Source organism: Felis catus, chromosome F1 (assembly GCF_018350175.1).
Source record: "Felis catus isolate Fca126 chromosome F1, F.catus_Fca126_mat1.0, whole genome shotgun sequence".
Classification (NCBI taxonomy): domain Eukaryota; kingdom Metazoa; phylum Chordata; class Mammalia; order Carnivora; family Felidae; genus Felis; species Felis catus.
In genome coordinates, this window is record NC_058384.1 from 28,645,787 (window position 1) to 28,669,421 (window position 23,635).

Here is a 23,635-nt window from a genome sequence, read left to right on the forward strand (position 1 = left end):
TTTAAAAATAAAAAAGAGAGAGAGAGAGAAAGAGAGAGAGAATCACTGAGGTAGGCTGAAGGGTGGAAAAAGGTTAAGTCTATAGAGAAATACCCAGCATTCAAAGCATTTGGTTTTTAAAACAACACTGAAGGGTGCCAGGGTGGCTCAGTCAGTTAAGCATCTGACTTTGAGACTTTGACTCAGGTCACAATCTCATGGTTCATGGGTTTGAGCCCCACATCGGGCTCTGTGCTGCTTCAGATTCTGTGTTTCCCTCTCTCTCTGCCCCTCCTCAGATCACGCTCTCTCTCTCTCAAAAATAAATAAACATTAAACAAATTTTAAAAAACACTGAAATCACCGCATGAATGAGAGCCTGAGAGCTTACTCTATTCTCTTTTACTAGAAAATCTCTATATCACTAATATTTATTAATAGGTTTGTTGTTGGAAGAATTGTATCAGTTCTTAAGTTAAATGAACTTTGTTCAGTTTTCACAGGTAACAATTGTTGGTGTAATAAAAACTACTGAATTATTTTTGTTTCCATATGACATTTGAGCTTTGCTTTGCTTTTGGTTTCTTGGCCAAGGGCTATTTTGTAGTCAAATAGAAAATGACATGTGAAATATTACAATGAAAGAAGAAAAATTATTAATAAGAAATGTATATTAAAGAGTCAAATACATCATTTTTCCTTTATCACCTCATTAGAAGAAAACTACTATGGACCAAGAAAATTCCTATCCATTGTCTGATTTAATTCTTATAATAATTCTATGATATTCATCCTAGATGAGAAAACTCGGACTTTAAGAGATGAAGTCATTTACCTTGGTCCGTGCATCTTGGGAAAAACGATACCAGAAATAAATCACTACTCTTTTGAATCTAAGGCCCTATGTCCTTCTCTTGCCTCTGTATATCTTAAAAAACTATCTGAGAGGCGCCTGGGTGGCTCAGTCAGTTGAATGCCCGACTTTGGCTCAAGTCATGATCTCACAGCTCATGAGTTCAAGCCCCGCATCAGGCTCTGCGCTGACAGCTCAAAGCCTGGAGCCTGCTTAGGATTCTGTGTCTCCTTCTTTCTCTGTCCCTCCCCCACTAACACTCTGCCTCTCTGTCTCTCTCTCTCTCCAAATAAATAAATATTAAAAAAATTTTTTTAATCTGACATTTAGTCATCAAGTTAAACCTTAAGTACAATATAAAAATGTACTTGCTTCTTCATATACACTTGCTAAAAATAGGCATGATATCAGCCTCTCAAACATTTATCTAATGGTTCTATTTATGCATGCCCATATATCAGCATTACCTGGTTCCAGATGTTATTAGAAATATTGTGGCATTACATTGTTCTGGATATTGTTGTAAATATCAGTTTGCAATTCATCTGACTAGATTTACTCATATGCTTCGGGAATGACAATTATTTCAGTCTAACTTGGTTTACCGGGATTCGGAATGATCTCACATATTGTCACCAACTACTCAGGTAAGAAAGAGCCCTTTGGCTATATAGGAATAGTTTAAGCAATAATATCTATTGGCTTCTTAGGTTTCATTGTATGAGCTCACCACACGTTCACTGTAGGAATGGACGTTGACGGATGAGCATACTTCACATCAGCCACTATAATTATTGCTATTCCTACTGGAGTAAAAAGTATTCAGCTGACTCGCTACCCTTCACGGAGGAAATATTAAATGGTCTCCTGCTATCTTATGAGCCCTGGGCTTTATTTTCCTATTTGCCGTAGGGGGCCTAACGGGCATTGTACTAGCAAACTCCTCATTAGATATTGTTCTTCACGATACATATTATGTAGTAGCCCACTTCCACTATGTATTGTCAATAGGAGCAGTATTCGCTATTATAGGAGGTGTTGTTCACTGATTCCCCCTGTTTTCAGGGTATACCCTCGGCAACACCTGGGCAAAAATCCACCTCACGATTTTGTTCGTAGGTGTCAACATAACATTTTTCCCTCAACATTTCCTAAGATTGTCTGGAATACCTCGACATTATTCCGATTACCCAGATGCATACACAACTTGAAATGCAATGTCCTCAATAGGTTCTTTTTCAGCTCATTAACAGCAGTAATGTTAATAATCTTCATAGTCTGAGAAGCCTTCGCATCTAAACAAGTAGCAATAGTAGAATTAACTACAACTAATCTCGAATGATTGCACGGATGTCCTCCTCCATATCACACATTTGAGGAGCCAACCTTATGTGCCCTTAAAATAAGAAAGGAAGGAATCGAACCCTTTTAAGCTGGTTCCAAGCCAATACCATAACCACTATGTCTTTCTCAATAAAGAGGTATTAGTAAAAAAATTACATAACTTGGTCAAAGTTAAATTATAGGTTTAAATCCTTTGTAGCTCTATGGCATATCAACTAGGTTTTCAAGATGCTACATCCCCTATTATAGAAGAACTTCCTCACTTTCATGACCATACATTAATAACTGCATTCCTAATCAGCTCCTTAGTTCTCTATTTCACTAATACTGACAACTAGGCTTACACATACAAGCACAATAGATGCTCAAGAAGTAGAAACTATCTGAACTATTCTGCCAGCCATCATTTTAATTCTTATTGCCCTACCTACTTTATAAATCCTATATATGATAGATGAGATCAACAACCCTTCCCTAACTGTGAAAACTATAGGACATCAGTGATACTGAAACTATGAATATACTGATTATGAAGACTTAAACTTTGACTCCTTACATAATTCCCATTCAAGAATTAAAACCCGGAGAACTCCGACTACTAGAAGTCGATAATCCAGTAGCACCGCCAATAGAAACGACTGTCCTCGTACTAATCTCATCGGAAGATGTCCTGAATTCATGGGCTGTTCCATCCCTAGGCCTAAAAACTGATGCCATCCCAGGCAGACTAAACCAAACAACCCTAATGGGCACACGGCCTGGGTTATACTACGGCCGATGCTCAGAAATCTGCGGCTCAAACCACAGTTTTATACCTGTTGTCCTTGAATTGGTTCCACTACCATATTTCAAAAAATGATCAGCATCTATACGGTAAAATCATTAAGAAGCTAAATAAGCATTAACCTTCTAAGTTAAAGATGGGGAGTCTAAGCCTCCTCTTAATGACATGTCACAACTAGATACACCAACCTGATTTATCACTATTATATCAATAATTATAACACTGCTCATTATATTTCAACCAAAAAATGTCAAACCATTCATATCCATGAAATCCAGAACCTAAATCTGCAATAACGCTAAAACAACCTAATCCCTGGGAAGAAAAATGAATGAAAATCTATTTGCCTCTCTCAGTACCCCAACAATAATAGGGTTACCTATTGTTATTCTAATTGTAATATTCCCAAATATCCTGTTTCCCTCACCCAATCCACTAGTTAACAACCCTCTGATTTCACTGCAACAATGACTGGTTCAACTGGTTTACCCAGCCAAGTGTTGGCATTTTTGGCTTTCCTTCTTAATCCTGGGAAATAAGTTTCCTTCATAAGCCCTGAAAATAAGTTTAACTGTTAGTTGTTACAACAGCTTAAAAGTATTTTATTAGTTTTTAACTGTTATTTACATTTTTAAAAATGTTTCTTTATTTTTGAGAGAGACAGAGACAGAATGCGAGTGGGTTAGGGGCAGAGAGAGGGACACACACACACAGAATCCGAGGCAGACTCCAGGCTCTGAGCTGTCAGCACAGAGCCTGACGCGGGGCTTGAACTCTCACGAGCTGTGAGATCATGACCTGAACTGAAGTCAGACGCTCAACCGAGTGAGCCACCCAGGCGCTCCTAACCATTATTTGGATAGTAATATAACATTATTATGAAGGATGATATTTTAATGTAAGAAATTATAATGTAATATTTAGCAATTGATGATTTACTTTTGAATATAGAATATTCAAAAAATATTAATTTAAGATTATTTATTGAGCCCCTTTTATGTTTCAGACACTTCTTAGTGCTGCACATACAGCAGTGAATAAAGAAGACAAGAGCCCTGGCTTTATGGATTACCTCCTTAGAAGCTGGAGGACAACAATAAGCAAGTAGAAGAAATGACAAACAATTAATATGGATAACAGATTGTAACGCATGCACAGAAGGAAACAAACAGGAGACATGAGAAGTAACATGGGTGACGGAACAGGGGAACCATCTTCAGCAGAGAAGTCAAGGAAGGCTTCCCAGAGGAGATAGTTGAACTTACACCTGAAGATGAGAAAGAGCCTGTTGTTTAAAGAGCATGGGTAAAGGCTTTCCAAGTACGGAACATGCCAAATCCCTAAGGCAGGAAAGAACGTGGCTGTTTGATCAATAGAAAGTCATCCATGAAGCACAGAGGGGCAGGATGAGAGTGAGGGGTGGGCAGGAGGCAGATCACATGGACATGTGGGCCACAGTAGGCATTTGGATGTAATTCCAAGACCAATGAGAAGCCACTGACGGTGGACTCGGCAGGAGCGGGATAGAGTTTGGTTCAGCGGGATAGAGTCTGGTGAGCGGAGCTCCCTTTGTGCCAAACACTGTACTAGGACGGCTCCTTCTTACCCTAGTAGGTGGTCTCATCACTATTGAGATAAGAGAAAACAGAGCCACAAAAAATTATTCAGCCTCACTTAGCTGGTGGGTTTGAAACTCATACATTTGACTCCCAAGACCAAGTACTCAACCGCCAGGCCTGGCTCTAGATAATTACGTAAATGGCCCCTGATTAGTGACATTTTATATTGCCAATGTTTTCAGCATTCGATTTTCCCATTTCTTGCCAGATTGGGATCCAAACTAAACTTAATAACCTCTTGAGGGCTAACAGCAGTATTAGTTTAAAACTAAGATTGTGTCAGAGTAAAGGCTCTTAGTCAAGAGATAAGTGAAATATATATTTTAAAAAATGTGTGGTTGGTGCTGACCAGGACCTCTATCTTTTCATGGATGACCACTCAAGGTGCTAGTGGGATAAAACTAACAAGAAGCACTTAAGGGAACATTACACGGAAACTCACTAGAGGTTGGTAAAACCTTATACACCACAAGAATAGACAGATTATTGCTCTGAAAATGGACATAGATTGGATTCGACGTGGATGATTTAAGTACAGCCCAATTGGACACAGATGTCTAAACATCTCAGGATTTTCCTAGCCTCAGAGTTTAGTCTGTCATGTCAGGCTCCTCTGTTACCCTGCATACATGGAACACGCTAGGACAGACATGTAATATGTTTCAGGTCTCAGGCTTTCCTTGACTTTGCCACTATATTCTTTTTCTTATTCTTTTTAAAAAAAATTTTTGTTTTTAACATTTATTTATTACTGAGAGACAGAGAGAGACAGAGCATGAGCATGGGAGGGGCAGAGAGAGAGGGCAACAAAGAACCTGAAGCAGGCTTCAGGCTCTGAGCTGTCAGCACAGAGCCTAACGCAGGCCTCGAACCCACAAACTGGCGAGATCATGACCTGAGCTGGAGTTGGATGCTTAACCAACTGAGCCACCCAGGTGCCCCTTTTTCTTTTTTATTTATACTGTTTATTTCCAAAACTGCTTGCTATTTCCTTGTACTTAGTGGCAACCTTTCATCAATAAAGTAACCAAAAACCCAGAGTGGATGTTGCTAAAGGGCAAGGAAGTAAGGTCACAGTATATTTCATAAATTACATGGTTCTTATAAGGAATCAGAGAAAGGGATCTTAGTATTATTTTTAGTTATGAAATAAGAGTAATGGTAATGTTTACTATAAGCATTAGGCATGCTTATATTAATTAACTCTTTTAATCCCATTAGACTGTGCTATTATTACCTCCATTTTGCAGATGTGGAAACTAACACAAACAGAGACTTTGTAACTTGCCCTGGGCCCCAGAGCAAGTAAATAGTAGAGCTTGGAGTGAACTCCAGCTGCCTGGCTCGGTGTATGTGCTTTTAGATTCCTTTTTATGATGTTTTATGGCAAGATCTAGAACACATTTGGAGTCATGAACCCCTGAATTTTTAATAAATGTCCAGAACTTAATAGAGCACTTGTATACCCTAAAGCCAGGGGATATTAATAGCTTAGAGAGGATATTAATAGGAGAAGCCATTATTAGAAGAGACTCTTCAGGGGTATTAATAGGAGGGAGAGTTTTCTATCAACTTAGAATGATTCAGAGACATACAAAATAAATATTTTATTGCAAAAGCATCAAGAAGAACAGGAGATAAGCCCTTTAAAAGGATTTCTGGGGTAAATATGTAGTCTCTAACTGAACAAAAACCTGCTAAAACTGTAGAAAATGGTAGATGACTTCTCGTTACATCAATCTGTAAAAATGAAAAGATCCTTGCAGCTTCATTTATCAATGCTCACCAAAACTAGAATCCTCCATAATAGTAAGTATAAAGATTTCATCTTATCTGTGGACTCACTTCCCTAGTGTAGTTCACATGTTTGCATTTCCTGCATGCTGGGAGTAATCGTGGTGTTCTCACATTCCCCTAGAGGATAAGGAGCACCCAGAAATGATAGTAACTAAAACGTGGTGGGCCTTTCTTACGTCTTAAGGAGTTGGCTTGCATTAACGCTTTCAAGTCTCACAACTGCTGAGGTCAGACTTGATGGTGGGTGGGGAGCTACTTTGCCCCACTGCTCCCCTCCTAACCCCACCCTGGTCTAACCAACCCCTCTCCTGTGCTGGAGGAGTTGCTGGTCTGAGTTCAGAACCAGAGGCACAGGGCTTTGTTTACAGTAGATAAGATTACACTTCCTTAAAGTTACCATGGGACCCCCATGAGACTTCTTGTGGTAAGGTGACCTGGACAAAGTCTGTCTCCTGAGTCAGATCACCAGCCATTTTTTTCTCTTTCACCTCCTCCATGACAAGACAGGGTGGCTAGTCCAGCTAATTCATTGAAAAGCCAAGGAATAAAAGGCCTCACGTACACTCCCTGGACCATGTCACATTTTCATCTGAGATTTTACCGGCATCCAGGATGTAGGTTACTGGGAACTCTTCCAGATATTTATAAAGTGGCTCCTTAGTTCCCATTTTGGGTATTTTCCTAATCAAGTAAGTATCTTGATTAGAAACTCCTTTGGGAATTAGAATGAGTGGCAGATTACCAAACCTACCTTCCTTCTATTTCCCTAACAGTAAATGACTTTCTCTCTCCAGGAGTCAAATGAGGGAACCAAATTATAGCTGGGTTAGGTAAGGTATCACTGGCACACGGTTAAAATGCAAAGCACTGGGGCGCCTGGGTGGCTCAGTCGGTTAAGCGTCCGACTTCAGCTCAAGTCATGATCTTGTGGTCCGTGAGTTCAAGCCCCACGTTGGGCTCTGGGCTAATGGCTCAGAGCCTAGAGCCTGCTTCCAATTCTGTGTCTCCTCTCTCTCTGCCCCTCCCCCGTTCATGCTCCGTCTCTCTCTGTCTCAAAAATAAATAAACTTTAAAAAAAAATAAAATAAAATGCAAAGCACTGAACACGTCCTGGAGCAAGAATACTTAATCAAAACCTTTTTTTAGTAGAAGAAATGTAAAGCCTTTGGTTCCACTTCCAGCAAAAAATCTAGAACAAACCTAGAACCCAGAGTGCACTCTTCCATAATGGGAAGTGGGAGGGATGGAGGGATGTGAGACTTTGATGATCAGCTTGAGGAAGATAGAAGCAGGTTTTCCAATAAAGGACACGGCCCTAGAGCTGTCAGCAATGGTTCTTGTCCTAGATTTTCATTACTTAATGTCTCTAGAATGGGCTTCCTTTGCTGTAAGAGGAACACATTTACCTAAATGAACTCAAGCTACCTCTCAGCCCCAGAATTTCACAGCTCTTGGAAAGGGCTGCTGGGAGAATCAAATAAGATGCGAAACCACTTTAAAACATTTTACTGCATGCCTGGAAATGTATTATTAGATGAAAATCATAGCAAACTAGTTCTAAATGTCTTAAAAACACAAGATCCCCATCATTTCCCACTTTGGTCCCCTCTGAGGGCACCTCCACCCAAAATAGCTCCCAAGGAAACATCAAAAGGCCTAGAAAATCCTTAAAAAGCAAATGTCTCTGCTGTTGTTATTTTTCCCTGAGACTCTTTTCTTCCCCAGCCAGGGTTCCTTTGAATTGATTTCCCCAGGAAGAACACTCCCATTGTCACAAATGGAAGTTGCACCTGTGATCTATAGAGAGGCAAATAGAACTCAACAGGAGGGTAATGAAACAGATAGGTTTTGCTAAATCAGAGAACTGGGAAAAGAGAAGTATCAGTTTGAAATTCTACCTTATCACAGCAGTTAAAATAGAAGTCTAAGAAGTAGGCACTGTCTTTAGAGAAATGGACAGAATTTGTGCAGGAGGAAAAGAACTAGGGATAGAATGCAGCCAAGAGAGGGGAGGGTCGGACTTATAAAGGGGGATAACACGGCAAATGAGCTTGGTGAGGGTAGACGCACATGATAGAACGTTAAGAAAAAGTCCAACTATCCATAAGGGACTCTACCTACATTGATTTAAAATAACCGAGCAACATAGATATTAGAATCCCCGCTTCATAGAAGAAAGTGAAGCCTAGGAGAGATGAATTACTCCAGTAACATAGGGAGTAAGTAGAAACAGACTCTTCAACGCTACCCTAAAAACACTTACTGATTCCTCAAATCCTTCTTCTCCCCATTCCTATATTCATCACTGAAATCTCCATTTTGATAGCTGTGGAGGATGGGGGCAGGGGTAGAAAAGTGTCCTGTGGTGCACACGAGTGAGTGTCAGTGTTAGCGCAGCCATAACTCCTGGCTCAGGTGCTGAAGATACAGTCACCCACCCGGGGACCGTTGACTCTTATCTATCTCAAGAGAGGTGACTCTCAAGCATGTTAAACCAAGCAGTTAAGTCTCTTCTTTTTGTAGTTTCCTACCGGGTGAACACACGGTCAAGTTAATCAACTGCAAAATGCCTGGTAATAGGACAGGGCCCCACCCCCAGCTCCACACTCCTGCTCAGAGGGATGGAAACAGGGTTAGAGTGTAGGTTTGAAGTGAGACAGTGGACATTTAGGTCAGTGGAGGATTTGCTTGGGCAGCTTTGTGTCACTGCTCAGGAGGGATCCAAATGTAAAAGAAGAACCAAACCCACTCTGGGAGAGGCGAAGTCCAGCTGAAATGTACAAAGTACTGTTACATCAACAAATGCCATTTTTCTGGCTTCCAAGGTACAAAAATGGTGGTGTAAGTGCATTTTTTTCCAGTTTGTCTACCAACAAGGAGCTCTTTTCTTTCTTCTTTAACTGAAGTATAGTTGACATAAAATTTTATAAGGACCTCTTTCCTTATAGTTACAATGAGACCCTTGTTTTGAAAGATCTTTATCTACCAAACTTCATTTATTAAGTAAATCAGTTTATTTGCTGAGTTTTTTACTCATCAAAGATATAACTGCCCATCAAAGCCTCTAATGAGCTTGGGATAACTAATATATCCACAGTGTGGTAATTATAATTCCAGGCTAAAGCAAAGAAAGTTGACCTCTTAATTAGCATGCGCAACTTCGCCATAGTAAATGAGTCATTTCTCCTGGCTTTTTATGCTGAAATACCGAAAATAGCTTCCAGTTGTCCTGTAGATCTGGGCACCTAAGGTTCCGAAACAATGGAGTTTGCTGGTCCATGAAACTGGATCAGGTGCCCTTTTTACCTAATCCCTTAGGACTTTCTGCAGGCTCTTTCCATCACATTTTCCATGTTGCGTTGTAGTTATCGTTTTTTGTTTTTTATTTTTTGCTTTAGCAACAGGCATTTATTACTTAACAGTTCTGGAGGCTGAGGAGTCCAAAAACAAGGCGGAAACTTTTTTGGTTCCAGTGAGAGCTCTTACAGATGGCCCCCTTGGGGCTGGGTACTCATATGACCTATTCTTTGTACAGCCTGGGAGAGAGAGAGCCACTGTAATTGTCTTTTTACATATACATAACTAGCTTTTGACTTCTTAGCTACCATCTCTAATTATATGAGTATACCTACTAAGTTTCTTCTAAATACGAGGTTTCCTACAAAACATTTCCAATGGATGTTATTTTCTCCATCTGATGTCACCATTATCTGTTTTGCTACATGTCTATTCAAATATTTTGGTACATATGCATTCAAAGAAATGAAAATACCCTTTCTCTAACTCCCACCTTGACAAATAGGCAGAAGCAGATGATTCACATGCCGAATGAATGAAACAAGGAGGAAGGGTAAAAGAAGAGGGGAAGGATAGGGAAATATGTTTAAATTTATCAAAATATGAGCTTAGCTATACATAGAAGAGAAGGTGAACATCAATGCACAGAGAACATGTTCACCAGTTGTACCTAACTAGAGTTTAGAAGCTGAGGAGGAAATGACAGGAGATGATGGTGCAGGTTGAAGATCATGTGTTCCCTAGTAAGAAATTTAGGTTCTATCTGGAAGCTACAGAGTCATAGAATTTTGGAAAAGATGTATTTGTGTTTTAGAAAGCATAACAGGAGGTGTCTGGGTGGCTCAGTCGGTTAAGCATCCGACCTCAGCTCAGGTCATGATCTCGCGGTTCATGGGTTCAAGCCCTGCATTGAGCTCTGTGCTGACGGGTCAGAGCCTGGAGCCTGCTTGAGATTCTGCATCTCCCTCTCTCTCTCTGCCCCTTCCCCACTTCTGTGCACACACACTCTCCCTCTCTCTCAAAAATAAAATAAACATTAAAAAAAAAAAGAAAGCATAATGGCTCTGACCACAGTGACCTGTGTTTAACCCAGATGTCAGCAGCATTGACCCTGACTAGTGACACAATGGAAATGCCTTTGGGTTGCCCCAAATCTCCGGTTCTCTCATAGACCTCTGCTGTTTCCCAGGGAGTTCCCGTCTGGCCTCCCCAGTCCCTCAGGCCTCTCTTCTCTTTCAACATCAATCCTAATCAGACATCCAGTTCTCTCCCTCGGTTTCAAACACACAATAAAACAACAGTTTCACTTCATTTACACAGTCTTTGGGATTTTTGTTGTTATTGTTTTTTAGTTTTGAGGGTTTGGTTTGGTTTTGAACACTGCCCTGAAGATTTCTTAGGGAAGACACAGAAAGGTTTACACATCAGTGATGCAAAATTGATGGGAAAAAGAGGCCTTATTGTCAAAACACCCTTAGATTTCCACTGCCCTCGAGCTTCACCGGGTTGCCTTGAGCATGCATCTCTGCTTTTCATTATTGGACCACTGTGATTTCCACACTTCTTTTTGGAATATTCCAGGAACTAGGAATGACTTTCCCTCTATTTGACCAGTGTGCCCTCTGTTTTGTTGTCTGAATCCTGCAGACATCTCTGTCTTGGGGTGATTCAGCTGACCCCATGGCAAGGCATATTCTCATAAAGAGTATTTCTTTCTTAGAAGAAACTCTCACAACAATTGTTAGGAGAGTTAGATCTTTTTCATCGTTATAAAAATGATTGAAAGGAGGCAAAGTTGCAATGGAAAAAAGAAATAGTTGGTGCAGAAATACAAGGGAAAAATTTAAAAAAGGCTAACACAATAGCAGTGCAGATAAAAAGATTGTTTCAAGAGATAATAAGCCAGAATTAACAGTAGTTGAAGACGGATTGGGTACCAGCTTTGGGGAAGGAGTGATGGGGTCAAAAATAATTTTATTTTCTTACTAGGGCAATGAGTGATGAAGATATTAACCAAGGTAGAGAATACCGGAGGATTGTTATTAGTTGGTATGTTATTTTATATGCATTGAGTCAAGATGTCTGTGGAACATGCAATGAAGTTGTCTAGCAGGTCATTGGATTTACTGGTCTGGAACTTTGGAGAAAGGTATTTAAATATCGCCATAATTGCAGTAGATTTGAAGCCGTACAATAGATCACATCAATGTGGGCCAGTATTCGGTGAATGAAGAAGTGACAAGGAAACTGGGAAAACATCTACATGTAAATAGTGGAGAAAGAAAGAGGACCTCACAGAGCTGAGAAGAGCCACCAGAATGGAGTGGTATGCTGTAATAATCAGGAAGAAACTAATGTCTTGAAAGGCAAGGGAAGAAAATCTCCAGAAAGAGAGAGACGGATCCCAGCGTTAATACTCAACAGAAGTCTAGTTATATGGGACCAAAATCCTCTGGTGGATTTTCTCCTGCTTTACTAAGGGAAGAAAACCAGTGTGAGATATGGAAGATTTGAGTTAAGCAGCTGTTTTAATTTCTTCTCAGCTCTAATAATTTATTTCTCTTCAGCCCAATTTTCATCATGAACAGGTAAATATATTCCAAATGTTCCAGAATATGTCTTTCTTATTTTCACAGCTATGGAATAATGACATTCATAGGGGCCATACATCACCTCTGTTTTAATTGATAAAGCTGAAAGTCACAAGTAAAACCAACATTAGCATAGCATAACATTAGCATGGCAATGATAAAGCTTCAGCCATTGCCTGGTGAAAATTAGGCATATTTAGTCACTGTATTCAATCTTTCAGGTCACTGGGTCAGATGTTGTAGTAAATGGTATAAGAGAATAAACACAGATTACTGAATGTCCAGAAATGTATCTATTAGGAGAATACGCCCTAGGACAGCAGTAATTCGATTTTTTTAATCTTATTTTCTTCCTTTATACATTATTCAGACAGTCATAACAAGATCTCCTTCAATATAATCTGCCTGGCTGCCTAATGTTAACAGATACTATTCTTTAGGAGAGAAGGATAATATCAAGAAGTATTCTCCTCCCCAAGAGAATTTCATAAAAACTGACACGGTGAGTACTGTGCTGTGCCGCCCAGATCCCCCCTTCAAGCTCAGGGTACCCATTCTATGGGCTGCGGGGGAGCTGGTGTTGACCAATGGCAGCTGAGACCCTCCCTGGGCCAGAAACACTGCCTCATCCAAGTGTATGCACCATTCTCGAGGACAAGCCGCATGCAGTGACTGGCAGATATGGAGAGAAAGTCAGACTCCTCGCTTTGCTCCTGCCCTGAATCTGGACAACTCTACAGGGCCACGCAGATTCCACACTTCTTCAGCTCCAGTGGAGGCCTCTGTGGAAACTATACCACAGTTCCACTTCTTCCTTTGCCCACATCTGCTTCCCTCACTCCCTCAATGGTGTCAGTCCCAAGAGCACCCCCACTAAACTCCCTGCACGCACATTCTCAGTATCTCCATGTCTGGTCTCCAGGGAACATCATCTGAGATAACTGGTACTACACGTTTAAGAACCATTTTTTTTAAACAGGAGACAGAGCGAGAGCAGGGGAGGGGCAGAGAGAGAGGGAGACACAGAATTAGAAGCAGGCTCCAGGCTCTGAGCTGTCAGCACAGAGCCCAATGAGGGGCTTGAACCCATCAACTGTGAGATCATGACCTGAGCCGCAGTTGGAGGCTCAACTGACTGAGCCATCCAGGTGCCCCTCTGGTATTATGCGTTTTTGTAGACACTCTAGATTAGGAGATTGCCAAGCTCTGAAAGCATTTAGTATTATAAATATCGACTTCTAAACCTTTAAAGTGGAAAAGGACAAAGTGATTATAATACATATTTGTAACTTTCAATCATCCACATTGTGTGCACTAATAGTTTAGTTAATAACGAGTGTGTTCTCCATCGTTTCTTTGCAAATGCCTTATTGACCAGTGTTTCTTATCTCTTAATTTAACCATTCATCTTCCCTTCTTCTTGAAAATTTTAGGACACCTGTTGTGCACTTTGTTGTTCATTGTGTTGTTGTTGACTATTTCTGTCTTCCTTTTATTAACTTTATTACCTTCTTTATATTCAAATGTTCCCTATATATGATTATTTTAGCCTTTTATATCCATCTATAATCTCCACTGATTGCATTAGCTTATAGAAATATCTACTGTGTTCCTTAAAGTATCTGTGATTTTTTTCTTCACCTTGATTTACTCCTCGTTTTTAAATATGTCCCCTGACAGTTCTGTCACTTTTTTTAAAAGGACCAAGTCTTCCTTTTATCAACCTTCTTATATTTTAAAGGTTGTGCTATTTGTTAGCAGTTAGAATGAAATTTTAATGGTGTTAATTAGAGAAACTAGAAGTGCCTTAATTATGTCTAGTCAGTCAATCACTCTAGGCCCATGGATTCCCCCATAAAAAACAAAAATTCAAAGAATTAAACAACACAGTGTTCAAGATACTGTTCCAAATCAGGCAAAGGCAGAAGCAGAACAACTTGATCTAGACTAAAAATCTCATCACAATGCAACCCCAGCTCTTATTATCACCCAATTCTAAAGAATGACTAGTGCATTGAGGCCCAAAAGCCAAGAGAAAAAAAAAAAAAAAAGGAGAAAGACAGATGACCTCATGCATATGTGTACCCGATGGAAGCTGGAATAGAAACAATGCACAGGTAAATGCACAAACTTTCACACAGCGTGATCTCAGCATTACCAGAAGCAATCCCTTAGAATGTTCTAGAGAGGAGCAAGAAAGAGAGTAGGCAGAAAGGGCTGGCAAGGAACCACAGCCCCCATATGTGCGTACCAGCGTGCGCGCGCACACCGCTCCCCCCCCCCCCATGTGGAGGCAATTTTGTATTCTGTATTCTGTACTTCTGCTAACTTTCCCTGCCTCTGAAAAGTTAGGCTAGCCAGAGAGAAATAAGCTCTCTTACCACACATTTCTGTAAGGGGTGCTATTTACCTGATTTTTCCCACTCCGGAAGTCACAATTTTTTTTCCCTGACTCAGATAGAATCCACTGGGGTAATATTCAGCTGGGGACACTATAGTCACCAGGCTGTTATAACAGTGAAATATCCCATCGTGTTTATCAATGTCTGTTGATCCCCACAAGTTCCCCCACCCTGATTCCATCTATACACTGACCTCTGCACAGTTCATCCACTAAAGGGGTAATGCCTCACACCACAGGGAACCCCAGAATCCCGCTCCAGCAGTACAGCTGGTGGCAGCACTGATTAGTAGGTGATGGATCAGCAGTTACTTTGAGTGTTGGTCCTACGTACATCATACAGAAATTAGAGAAATTTCTTATTTTAGGATTTTATAAAGATGAGAAAGGAACATACAGTGTGCCTATGAGGTGTGCCCTATTATTATCTCTATTTTATAGCTGAAGAAGCCAAAACGTAGAGATAATAAGTGATGTTGCCAGAAATGCATCTTTACCAACTGAAATGAGAATATACAACTTATTAGGCAGCAGATTCTGATGAGAATTTCTTTTTTTTTTAATTTTTTTTCAACGTTTTTTATTTATTTTTGGGACAGAGAGAGACAGAGCATGAACGGGGGAGGGGGGCAGAGAGAGAGGGAGACACAGAATCGGAAACAGGCTCCAGGCTCCGAGCCATCAGCCCAGAGCCCGACGCGGGGCTCGAACTCACGGACCGGGAGATCGTGACCTGGCTGAAGTCGGACACTTAACCGACTGCGCCACCCAGGCGCCCCATCTGATGAGAATTTCCCAGGTCTCCATGTTTATGTGGTTAGGACAGTAGAATGGGCTCCGTGAGTCTCTCCATAGTATCTCCATCTTGTTCATGTCCCATGTGATCTAATCAGTACGAAGATCAGTTCTTTCTTCAAGCCCTCCTTATTAATCCTCAGCCATTTATTTAAAATTGAAGTATAGTTGACACACAATGTTACAAGTTTCAAGTGTATGACATGGTGATTCACAAGCCTATACATTACGCCCTGCTCACCAGGTATGTTCCTACCATCTCTCACCCTACAACAAGGCTACAGTATTGCTAACCATATTCTCTGTTGTACCTTTTATCCTTTTGATTTATTCATTCCATAATCGGAGGTCTGTATCTTTCAATCCCCTTCATCTGTTTTGCCCGTCTCCCACCCCCTGTCCCTGGCAGCCGTCAGTTTGTTCTCTGTATTTATGGGTCTATTTCAGGTTTTTGTTTGTTTGTTCATTTGTTTTGTTTTTTAGAGTCCACCTAGAAGCGAAACTATATGGCATTTGTCTTTGAATCATTTCACTTAGTGTAATACCCTCTAGGTCTGTTCATGTTGTCACAAATGGCAAGATAATCAGCCTTTTTAAGATTGAGCAATATTCCATTGTATATATGTATACCACATCTTTATCCATTCATCTATCAATGGACTCTTGGGCTGCTTCCATATCTTGGCTATTGTAAATAATGCTGCCATAAACATAGGGGTGCCTATATCTTTTTGAATGAGTGTTTTTGTTTCCTTTGGATAAATACTTAGTGGTGGAATTATCAAATCATATGGTATTTCTATTTTTAATTTTTTGAGGAACCTAGTGTTTTCCACAGTGGCTGTGCCAGTTTACATTCCCACCATCAGTGCATGAAGGTTTCCTTTTCTCCACATCTTTACCAATACTTGTTATTTCTTGTCTTTATGAATCTAGCCATTCTGACAGGTGTAAGGTAGGATATTTCACTGTGGTTTTGATTTGCATTTTCCTGATAATGAGTGATGTTGAGCATCTTTTCATGTGTCTGTTGGCCATTTGTATATCTTCTTAGGCAAAAATGTGTATTCAGGCCTTCTACCCACTTTTAAATCAGATTATTATTATTTTTTTGGTGTTGAGTTGCACAAGTTCTTTCTATTTTGGATATTAATTCTGAATCATTAATTGATTAATTCTGATCTTAATCTTTACTTAATGAACCACTGTAATCTTTAAGACAGCAATCTTTCCTGGTTTATTTTTGCTTTTCCTCAATGTGTCTTATAGAATGCTCTTATTTTTCCCATCTTCAGGTAATTTCTCTTGAAACCACTTCCTTTCCCAACTGATGCCCTGCTTTGTAGAAAAATTTATCCAGAAAATCATCTGCCCTCATTGTCTGCAATCCCTCTTCTGCTATTATCTCCTAAGCCCACCTGAGCAGGGTTTTCCCCCATTGCTACACTGAAACTTCTCTTGTAAAAGTCCCAAATTACCATCACATTGACAAATCCAATGGTCGATTCTCAGTCCATGCCTGACTGAATAGATAGCAGTGTTTGACAGACTGGATCACTATATCATCTGTGACTATATATCTGTGATTTCCTTTGGAATTTCCAGGACACCACACTCTCCTGCCTTTCCTCCCATCTCACTGGTTGCTCCTCCTCATCTACGGTGCTTGTGCCTCTTTATCTCTCAGGCCTCTTAACGTGGGAGCTCTCTCAAAGCCATGACCTAGTCCTCCTCACTTCTTTGTCTACACTCAGGCTCTTTGGTGATCTCATCCAGTCTTGTGACCTTCTGACTTTAAATACCACTTACATTCCAACAACTCCCAATTTATACATCCAAGCTTGGATTTCTCTCCCAAGCTCCATCCTGAGATACCCAACAGCCTATATGACAACTCCTGTTGCTATTTAAAGGATGCCTTACACCGAACATGTCCAAAACTCTACCCCTGATCTTCCTTCCCCAAACGACTCCATCCATGGTCTTCCCACATTAATTCAAGGTCACTCCATATCTTTCCAGTCTTTAGGTCAAACTTCAAGTGGTCCTTGACTGTTTCTTTCTCTCACAAAGAATAGCCAATTCAGCAAGCCAATCCTGTCAACACCATGTCAACATATATCCAGAATCTGACTGCTTATCCCCACTGCATTGCTAACATCCTGGTCCTACCCACTCTCACCTCTCACTGGGGCAACTGCAAGTGATACCTAACATGTCTCCCTGTTTCCATCATTGCCTCCCTTAGGTCTGTTCTCAGTTCAGCAGCCAGAGTCATCTTCATAAAACATAAAGTCAGGTTATCCATTCCTATGCTCAAAACACTTCTCATGCAATATGTAGTAAAAGTCCAAATCGTATAGCCATCTCCAGAACACTATAGGCTTTGACCTTCCCACTGTTCAATCTCCTAGTCTCACTGCATTCCAGGATCCTTGCTGTTCTTAGAAGATGCCAAGCATTTTCTTTCTGTTTGAAACACTCTTTCCCCAGATATCCATATAACTAACTCCCTCACCTCTTTCGAATCTGCTCAAATGTCACCTGCTCAATGGGACTTACCCTGATCACCTATTTGAAATTGAAAACCTCACTTAGTACTCTTGATCTCATGTGCTCTACTATATATAGGTTTTTTATTTTTCATAGCACTTCTCTTCTTTGACTGTCCTACATAAATTATCTCATTTATTATGCATCTCCCCCGATTATAAGATATTCCATGAAAGGAGGGACTTTGTTTGCTTTTTTTCAATAATGTATCCCAAGTACATAAAATAGAACCTGGAGCATGGAAGGTGTTCAATAAATATCCATTGAATATTTGGCTTTGGTAGTGCTGTCTCTCTAACCTGGACACTCTGTTCCTTGTTCTATCTTCCTTGGTGACTAACTACTCCCAGGAGATTAAAAGATTTTTGTGTATTCTGCCAAACGTAGGATTTTTTTGTTGTCATTTTTACTGAGGTGAGAGTCATATAACATAAAATGAGCCATTCCAAAGTGAACAATTCAGTGGCAGTTAGTACATTCACAATGTTGTATAGCCACCACCTCTATCTAGATCCAAAATATTTTCCTCACACCAAAAGAAAAGCTCATACCCATTAAGGTATCCCTTTCTATTCCCCCCTGCTCCCAGCCCCTGGCAACCACCAATCTTCATTCTTTCTCTGTGGGTTTACCTATTCTGGATATTTTATATAAATGGAAGTGTACAATACCTGGCATTTTATGTGGGTTTCTTTCACTTAGTATAATGTTTTTGATACATGCCACATTTTTGCATGTATCAGCACTTCATTTCTTTTATGGCTGAATAATATTTCATTTATATATTATACTTTGTTTATCCTTTAGCCATTGATGGTCATTTGGGCTTTTTCTACCTTTTAGCTATTATGAAGAGCTGCTAGGAACATGTGTATACATGTAACTGCTTGGGTGCTACAATTCCTGGGTGTTTTCATTTCTTTTGGGTATATACCTAGGAGTAGAGTTGCTGGGCCATATGGTAATTCTATGCTTAACTTTTTGAGAAACCACCAAACTGTTTTCCACATTTTACATTTCTACCAGCAATGTGCCAGGGTTCCAATTTCTCCACATCCTGTCAACACTTGTTAGTTTCCACTTTCAAATTTTTGTTATAGCATCCCACAAGGTGTGAAGCATTTCATTGTGGTGACTGAGGACTGATCAACGATGTTGAGCATCTCTTCATGTGCTCATCGGCCATTCGCATATCTTTGGAGAGGTGTCTATCCAAGTCCTTTGCTCCCTTTTTAATTGGGTTTTTGTCTTTTTATTGTTGAATAGAAAGAGTTCTTTACACATTCTGAATACTACGCCCTTCCTTATCAGATATATTACCTGCAAATACTTTCTTCCATTCTGTAGGTTGCTTTTTTCACTTTCTTGATAATGTCTTTTGATGCATAAAAGTTTTCATTTTGATGAAGTTTTAATCTGTTTTTTCTTTTATTGCTCATAGTTTCGGGGAAAGGGAGCTTTTAAAGCCATGTTAATGGGAAAAGTTCCTCCCTACTTAGGGTCCAAACTTAAATCAAATTCTAAATGTAAATAGACCCATCCTTGTAACCCCATTCAACACCGCCTGGACAACAGTAAATCTGGACATCACCGCTAATTATCAGAGAGCAGTGCTTCCCAGCCCTGGTGTTTTTTTTTTTTCTTGTGGTAGGAGCTTCCCTTTTATAACGCTCGTGGCTTCTTTCCACCCCCTGGCCACCCTTCCCCAACTATCAGCAAGCAGATTTAGGAGTGATAAGTTGGCATAGTTGGCACTGCTCCTCCTTGTTCTTCCTGGCAGCTGGTCTGCCTGTGGAGAACCTATGTCTTGCTCTTCTATCTGCCAGTGGTGAAAGGTCTGCACCTAAGAGTATACATCTGCCCAATTCTCTGATATAATCTTATGTCTGTAATAAAGCTGTATAAATAAATTCAACCTGTAACGATTGAAAGCCTGTTCTAGATCGCGTCCTATCTAACATGCTGGGGATACAGCCATGAACAAAATAGACAACAAAACGAAACAAAACAAAACAAAACAAAACCGTGTTCGTTGATCTATGGTGCTAACATGAAGCTCGGGGGAGATGAACAAGATAAACAAATAAAAGTTTGTAGGTCAAGAACTCAGGCAAGGAACACAGAGGTGCCATTTTATTATCCCCTCTTATCCCAACAATGACCATGTCATAGAGTTTTCAATTTCAGGGCTCAAAAAAGTTATTATCGTTTTCTCTGGTCTACATTCTTGGTTGCAAGCAGTAGAAAGGAACTCTGGCTCGGTAGTGCATAGGTGAGATTAATAAAATCGTACAGGTGTTCACAAAGTAGAGGAGTAAGTTTGAAATGTAAACAGGAGGGGTGCCTGGGTGGCGCAGTCGGTTAAGCGTCCGACTTCAGCCAGGTCACGATCTTGCGGTCCGTGAGTTCGAGCCGCGCGTCGGGCTCTGGGCTGACGGCTCAGAGCCTGGAGCCTGCTTCTGATTCTGTGTCTCCCTCTCTCTCTGCCCCTCCCCCATTCATGCTCTGTCTCTCTCTGTCCCAAAAATAAATAAAAAACGTTGAAAAAAAAAATTAAAAAAAAAAAAGAAATGTAAACAGGAGGTGAGGGGGTCTGGAAGCCAACAGCAGGCTGCAACCTTGACCATGCCTGGCTCAAAGCTCACGGCTCCACAGCTTTTTCTCAAGGGTCAGGTTCCGAGGCAGGAGTAACCTAATGGTGGAGCTGAAATCAGGTGTGCATGTTCTGGCTGCCAGAGATAGGGTCAGGGAATTTTTTCTGGCTTTTTTCAATTTCCGTAGTGAAAGGTATGGATGGATCTGTTTCCCACTGAGACCCACGTAATGAGATCACTTAAAAATCAAACTGGTTGGGTGTTGGGCTGCCTGCCTAGCCCAAAGAAGCATATATCCATTATATTAACACCATGTTCTTTCTTGCCCCTTAAGTCCTATTAATCTTACTTTTCTACTTCCTTTTTTATAAGCGGTGCTTAGCCTGCTTTTTTTTTCCTTTTAATCTTGTGGCTAGAAACTGGAAAAAATGCCATTTGAAACTGCAAGTACTTCTGTCTCCTGACAGATGAAGAATCGAATTAAACTTTGAGGCAAATCCCTCCTTCATTTTCATGGAAAAAGCCCACCTCTATTCAAGCATCCATCCTGAGTACAGATGTTTCTAGTAGAGTTATGTCTCTGAAGATTTAGTTGGCTTGTGGAGATAAATATTTCTTCTTTTCTGGAAGGATAGAAACTGCCCTATGTCGTTGTATTATTGTTTGGGAGATGTGTGTGGTGTGTGTGTGTGTGTGTGTGTGTGTGTGTGTGTGTGTGTGTGTACTCAAGTTCAAGCACTTTCTCAGAGGCAATTTGGGAGCAAAGACTCTAAAAATTAAAGAAATATGATATTTACTATGGGCAGACAAGAGACTGTAAAAAGAAACTGGAAATATAACGCTCTATACATGGCATTGCTCAGAAGGGAATAACACAGAATGTGGAAAGTATACTTATTATTTGACACTGTTGGGGTATGATTATCTTTGGAGGCCCCAGGACAAGACTGTGATGGGGTGGAGGTGGGGGCGGAGTTGTGAGGAGGCTCCCCTCAGGAGAGGGAGTGTCCTACCAGCACCAGTTCATCAATCACTTCTTTTTGCTGCAGCCATTTTCACCACCAGACGCACTTCCACAGTCAGGAGCCCAAACCTGTAGTTACTACTGCCTCTACTGTGTCCACAGAGAGCTGCCGACCCTCCCCCCCCTCATGTCACTGGCTCCTGAGACATCGGATGTGAGGGTTTCTGAGGGGCAGACCTTGGGTAATCTGTCTGCAGTCTAATTGCGAGGCAGACCCAACAAGCCAGTGGGGAGCACTTACAGCTCCTTTAGAGGGAGAAGGTCTTAACCCACAGTCCCTCCTCACCAACCCACTCCCGTTGAGGGGGGGGGAACCCCCAAACTTGAGAAGGAATTTGGATAGACTAAACAATGACAAATCCCCACTGCACATTCTAACATCATTTTAAATATGGTTGTGTCTTTTTTTTTTTCTCTTGAGAGAGAGAGAGAGAGAGAGAGAGAGAGAGAGAGAACATGACTGGGGGAGAGGGGCAGAGAATCCCAAGCTGGTTTGATGCTCAGCATGGAACCTGGTGCAGGGTTCGATCCCACAACCCTGGAATCATGACCTGAGCTGAAATCAAGAGTCAGAGGCTCAACCAACTGAGCTCCCCAGGCGCCCCTGAATATGGTGATGTCTTATAAGACAATGAAATGTTAGTCTTGTTACCATCACCTGCATTTTCTACCAGGGAACCAAGAGATACAGCAATATAATTGTCTGATGAATAGAAATTTAAATCTGATGAATTAAATTTAAATTTAAATTTAAATTAAATTTCATTGTCATGAAAAATGTCTTTAAATTCATGAATTCAATCCACTCAGTAAGTACTTATAAGTGAAAACCTTAACTCGTGGTATTTAGTACTAATATAGAGTTAGGAGAGCTGAAAAGCAATGTAGAATGCCTTACATAAAGATTTTATTAAACATCCTAAAATTACTTATTAAAGAAAAAAATTTAGAAAAAATACAGTTTTACAATTCTACTATACCCATGATTTTTTTTAAGCTTCATTTATTTATTTTGAGAGAGAGAGTGTGGGGAGGAGCAAGGAGTAAGGGGTAGAGAGAATCCCAAGCAGGCTCTGTTCCGGGGCTTGACCTGGGGCTTGATCTCACGAACTGTGAGAACACGACCTGAGCCAAAATCAAGAGTTGAATACTCAACTGACTGAGGCACCCAGGCGCCCCTGAATTTTTTTGTATTTACCTTCTTTTCCAAGTTTTTTCATATCTATGATATTTGTTCATCTTCAATTCTTATGGATCATATTGAAAATATCACCAATTTAAAAATGAAGGCAATAGAGAAATATCAAACTATATATATATATACACACATATATATGTATATATATATACACACATGTATGTGTGTGTGTATATATATATATACATATATATATGCATATATATATGTATATATATATATATATATATATATATATATATAGTCAAAGAGCTCTAGAGACATAGAGACATCTTCCTGAATCTCAAAACATATTTTCAAACAGCGTATAATAAGCACATACTATGTGACAGAAAACAGTCTGGTATTGAGACAGATTTGTTAATAGTTACCAAAAAAAGAATATGTTTACCTTTCGCACCTAATTAACCTACCTGAAATTAAATTTTGCCTATGGTGTGAAGTGGCATATATTTTAATTTCCTTCCATATGAAAAACTGTTCCAAAGCCATTTATTAAATCACATGTCTCTCCCTCACTGACCTGCAGCGTGGGCTTTATCATATATGAAGCTGAAATTGAGACATGCTCTGTTATGCCCACTGCACTGTTTGACCGTCTCTGTGTTATTGGTGAGAGACAAGCACAATAGCGGTCTTACCTGCAGGAGGTGGGATGGTCCCAGGCACCTGGTTCCTGTGATGTAGGCAGCAAATCATCTGAAAGGCATTCCTGGAGGATGGGCCTGTTTCAGGGTCTGGATTCTGAAAGTGACCACATTCAGAACCAATCATAAATTACTCTCGGCGTCGTGCTTCCCTCCCAT

At 40.4% G+C, this 23,635-nt stretch overlaps 1 pseudogene; it reads left to right on the plus strand.

Moving 5' to 3' along the window:
- The first annotated feature begins 1,433 nt into the window (after positions 1–1,433).
- LOC123382738 lies at positions 1,434–2,264 on the plus strand (annotated as a pseudogene).
- Positions 2,265–23,635: the final 21,371 nt, after the last annotated feature.